This window comes from Arachis ipaensis, chromosome B05 (genome assembly GCF_000816755.2).
Source record: "Arachis ipaensis cultivar K30076 chromosome B05, Araip1.1, whole genome shotgun sequence".
NCBI lineage: Eukaryota > Viridiplantae > Streptophyta > Magnoliopsida > Fabales > Fabaceae > Arachis > Arachis ipaensis.
The window spans coordinates 22,106,305-22,112,173 of NC_029789.2; positions in this window are offsets into that span (position 1 = coordinate 22,106,305).

The window sequence follows — 5,869 nt, forward strand, 5'->3', positions numbered from 1 at the left end:
GAGAATTTTTGTATAAATATTTAATTGAATTTAATAAAATATTTTATTTTGTAATAATTAATTTTAGTATATTTATATTATGTACAATAATAATAATTGTTGGTAAAAATAATTTGAAATTTTAGAAAAATGATAGGTTGTTATTTCTAAAAGAGTGAGTATAATTAAAAAAATCTTAAAATTTTAGCGACAATAGTAATGGCAACTAAAAGTAAATAATATTATAATTTTAGAATTATTTTTAGTGGCCATATAAATTGCCGGTAAAATGAGTTTTGGCGGCAATAGTGATGGCTACTAAAAGTGAATAATATTGCAATCTTAAAATTACTTTTGGTGGCTATATAAATTGCCAAAAAAATGGCCACTAAAAATTATATACTTTTTGCGGCCATTAAAAGGTCTTTACCGGCAAATGTTATAATTGCCACTAAAACCTTTTAGCGACGAAGCATAAGACGGCTAATGTCTAATTATCGATAAATGTATTAGCGATTATTTTTATTACCGCTAAAAACAAAATAAATGGCCGCTAAAAGTGATATTTTTTGTAGTGAACATCTAAAAGTATTTGATTCGATCACAGTTTATCTGTTTAAGGCATTGATAATAGCAACCGTTTGTCCTCATGAACCATTAAAGTTATACATTGCAGCTTCAATGAATACTATAGGATGTATGTTAGCTCAGGATGATGAGTAAGGTCATGAAAGGGCTATTTATTATTTGAGTAGAATGATGACCAATATTGAGTCGAGATATTCTCCTATCGAAAAATTGTGTTTGTCTCTTTTATTGTTTAAAATAGTGAACTTTATGTTATGTATTAGTCCCACATCGTCTAGATTATGAAGACTTTTCCTTCTCCCACTAGTATAAATATAACAACCAAAATTTTTAAAATTAAATTTTATACTTTGAATTAAAAAAAAAAATTAATTTAATTATGACTTATTCTATTATTTTGAATTATCTATCAGAAACTATATTGATAGTTACAGTCTAAATTAATTATTATTATTATTATTATTATTATTATTATTATTATTATTATTATTATTGATAATACCACAGGAGAGCAGAGAACAAGGATTTAAAGAATATATTAATTAATGAAGTGTCTGCCACAGAAGAGCAGATGTGACATTGTTTGGGCCTTAGTGCCAAATGTAAAGTGGGGACGCCCACACACTGAGAACTGTTTTCCAGATGTACGCTTATTGATTTGAAAAGTCACACTGATGCGGCCTAGCCGTACGACTTATAAGCACACTAATGCATCTGGAAAGCCATATCTGGGACTTGTGACCGGGTAATGTCAGGAGCGGGTAGGCAACCGACACATGAGCTCATGGCCTGCGTTAGGGATAGACATGCATCATGTTGTTTGCACATTTGCATTTGATTGCGCTTGCTTGTCTTATTATTTTGTGATTGTATTGTTTGTCTTGTTGTGACTTGCTTGTACATTGAATTGAATCTCTTGCTTGCACTACTTGTTTGTGAGTGTATTAAAGTAATTACGAGTTGACATTTGACTGAGGATTAATATGTGGCTGAGAGACAGAAAATGTGACTAATTTATATTTAAGTTTTGTTTTGAGTTAAGAGCATTTTCAAAGGGTTTGATAAAAATATATTTTTTATTGAGTAAAGTTAATTATTTGCATTTTATTCATTACTTTTACGGCATTCCCATTCCCTACTGAGAACATGTGGTTTGTTCTCACCCCAAAATCTTCCATCCTTTCAGTGACACAGGTTCGAAGATTCAGTTAGAAGATGCAGACAACCAGTAGATTAACTTGTGATTCTTGTTATTTTTATAGAGTTCCCTCGCCCTTGTTGCTTTAAGTTTTATTTTATCCAGAGGGATAGGTATTGTATTTGAGTTTTATATTAAATTCATTTGTATAGCATTTACTATTATTAATAATTGTGTGATTTTAATTACTAAAATATTTTTCTGAAATTTTCTTAAAAACTGAAACGCGGTATCGACGTAAAGGCTCAATAGTAAATTTATAATAAAGGAAATCAGGTCCGTAACGCCTTACTTTTGGTACGATCATGACGTGTTAAAAGTTAGGGTGTTACAATAAATAACTCATGTACCTTTTATTTATGAAATAGAGTTGAAGTTGATTTGAATATGAAATAGGTTGTGTGCTTATTTTCCTCTAGATTCTTTGAGAGTAAGAGGTGCATCATTGGCTTGATCAATCAAGGTAGGTTTATGGCTATTTTCACCATAGTGGGGTTGCTAACCTCGCCAAAATTGGTGAATCTAAACTATGTCACCATAGTGGAGTTGTTAATCTCGTCAAGATTGGTGAATCTAAACTATGTCCCTATAGTGGGGTTTCTTTTATTATTTTGTTCACTCGAAAAATTTTTGATACACTTTTCAAAACTAGTAAGGAGTAGGTTTCGCTCACAGATCATTAGATATCGAACCATTTTGATTTGCTAAAAAATGATAAAATAAATTGGCACGCCCGGTGGGACAATTTTAAAAATTAAGTGTGTCAAAAAAGTGTTTTTAAATGATCTAGTGCATGCAACTTAGAAGTGGCAAGATTATTCAAATGGCAGAAGAAGTTTCTAACACTAATGTGGAATCATCTGCAAATAAATGATAATGTTGCTGTGGTTGCACCAATTCCGATGGAGACATCATCGCGTGCTAAAAATAGTACAATTGGGGAGAATGTAACAGTGACTAATCCCCCAGTTGGGAATAGTGGACGAAATCTACGTCCACGGATTGCTATAAGCAACTGCCAGTAACTATTGGTTGTCCTCCTTATGAACTAATCAGATACAAAATTTTCTGTACTTATTAATTATTAGTATATGGGTTGTGCTATGGTGCTGAAAGATATTTTTTTCAGCAGGTATTGAAATATGTTGGTAACATGAAGAGAAAGACACGTGTTTATATTGTTGGGACATGCGCAGAGAGAAAAATGAAGTGAAAGATAGTGAAGTGACGCAGTGGTGTTGGTAAATTGTGAATAATTAATGTTAATTTTAATAACAATTGGGCTGATTTTTTTATTGTATTTAGGCCTCTTTTTGGCAACTTATACCAAACTGATAATGTGACCAATTTATCTATTTTTTCAGATAATAATAATAATAATAATAATAATAATAATAATAATAATAATAATATAGCTTAAACAAAGAAAGAGAGAGTTATGATATGAAGGAAGAGAAATGAATTTTTAATAATCATGGCAAACTCTCATTCTTGCCACATGTAGCATATTAAGCAAAAATTCAAACCCAATAACATTTAATTAAATAACTTGGATTACTAATAAATTTATCTAAACTATTAAATAAAAGAGAAAAAAAATTCAATACCACTGACATTAATATCAGATTCCATAATACATAAACGTCTTTATCATTTTTAATAATAAAAATAAATACATTTTATTCTCTAAATAAAATAAAAAAATTAATACAACTAATATAAATTCTTCGTAATTATTGTTAGGATTTGGTTGAATTAGTTCCACATTGCTCAGGATAGCAAATGGAGTGGGTGGCCTAGGCTATAAATATGAGGTTAAGTTCTCCATTTGTTTTTGCACCAGTCAGAAACACTTTAAGCTTGTATCTGATTTTTCTTTTCCTCTGTACTCTTTGATTAGAGAGTGTTGTGAGGTGTAGTTAGATATTTGCTTTGAGAGAGTGTGGGTGTACTGGGGTGCCGGTGTTAGAGAGAAAGAAGTCTATGTGTTGTAACAATTTTCACATAGTGATATTCTCTGGTTGTCATTTGACAACGGCCGTGGTTTTTTCTCCGGTAATTGGAATTTCCACGTTAAATTCTTGTGTTGTGATTGTGTCTATTTTATTTCTCTGTCAAAGGTGTTTTCTCAAGGGGGAATGGTGTCTTATTCCCAACAAGTGGTATCAAGAGCTTCGATTTGGTGGGATTTATTCTTAGTATGCTCTGTGGTTGCAGCCTAGTCTGACCTTCCACATCAGAAAAGAATTTTGTCCTGTGGCTTGAGGTTGATCTTTGGTTGCTGTTGTTGTTGCTGGAAGGCAGTGTGACACTGTGAGAGTGCAGTTTGGAAATGTTCTGGCTAAGGAAAGACCTGGTATTTAAGTGTGTCCATTGTGACCCACCTCTCTTTCCTGGGGACCCTTCCTAGTACACGGTCTACGGTTGAGTTATACTATTCCAGTATACGGTTGCAACAATGTCAGGATATTCAAGTGCTGTGAAGCTTGAAATAGAGAAATTTGATGGAAGAATCAATTTTGGCTTGTGGCAAATACAAGTCAAGAATGTGTTGATACAATCAGGTTTGCACAAGGCGTTGAAGGAGAAGATCTTTGGTTGCTCTCTCTATGAGAGAAGATGATGTTCTCTAGAAAACAAGAAGTATCCTCATGGTATTGCCGCACTACCATGGATAAGGATGAGTTGTGGCAATTGGGTCCACAATTGCACACGGGCATTGGTTGGCGTTGAGATGCAAGGTGTGTGGCGGAGTTAGGTCGATGGCTGAAGAACTTCCAGGAAAAGCCAATTTGGAAGTTGCACCATGAATTTTCAGCAAGGTTTCGATCTGTACTATATATATATATATATTTTTTTGTATAAAGCATTGGTATTTTAGTAATCAAAATCCATTACTACACCAAAAAGTCCATGTCCAAAAAGACACATTTAACTTAAATACATAATTATCACTAAAGCTTAGGCTGTTTAGCACTACTTAATTATCATAAAAATTGGTCAACTATTCTCTACAAACTATCACTTCACTCTGACCACTTTTTACTATCATTCAGTTTTTATTTACGTATGTGCCAGCAACACAAACATGTGTCTCTTTCTATATATTAACAACACATTTTAATATCTGCTAAAAAAATGTCTTTCAGCACCATAGCATTGACCTTAATATATATGCATGCAAAGTATTCACTGGATGCATGTATATATACACTACAGAAGTTTTGGAAACAAAATATGATCAAATCTTGATTTTGGAAACTATACTATTCTATTAATTATTAGTATAGTTAGTGTTTTTTCAAAAGTAAAATTTTATTAATTAATTTCAATAAAAAATAACATAATTTTTTAATATGAATATAAAAATAAGAAAATGGAGTCTTTCAAGTTCAGTTAAAGAAGCCAAATACAATAAGCAGCAAGACTAGAAACTATGAGAGAAAAAAAAGTCAATAAAAGTATGATCAATTTAGTTCAAAAATTTAGGATTAAACAAATATATTTGTTGAATTTTTTTGTTTAATATTGAATATATAGACTCCAGTTTTAATGGTTTCAAAATATTTAGATTACTAAATGGTTTTAGTAACAAAATATATTTTTTTAAATTTTTAATGTTTAATAAATTTCAGAAAATAATCAATTTTTTATTCAAAGAATCGATTGATTAGTGAATAAAAATCTTTTCTGTTTATGATAATCAATTATTTTACAAACAAAAGTTAATTTTTACGCAAGTCAATCGATTTTATTACATAATTGATTACTTGAGGAATTCAATTAATTGGTTGAAGAAAACAATTGGATTAACAGCAAACATGATTTTTCAATTATTTATGCTATTTAACAAATCAAAACAACAAACGAATTCAAAAATAAAAATTTGTTGATTCACTTTTTTTCTTTTTCTTCAATTCAAAAGAATTATTTGACGTTGAATCTTAATTTTATAATATAACTTGAGTTTTAAAAATTAAATTAGTTGAAGTTATTCACAAATCAATCTCATAATCGTATCCATAGACTAGAGTTAATGGAGGAATTATTAATGATATAATTGTGAAAATAACATAAATGATGAATAATAAAATTATACAAATA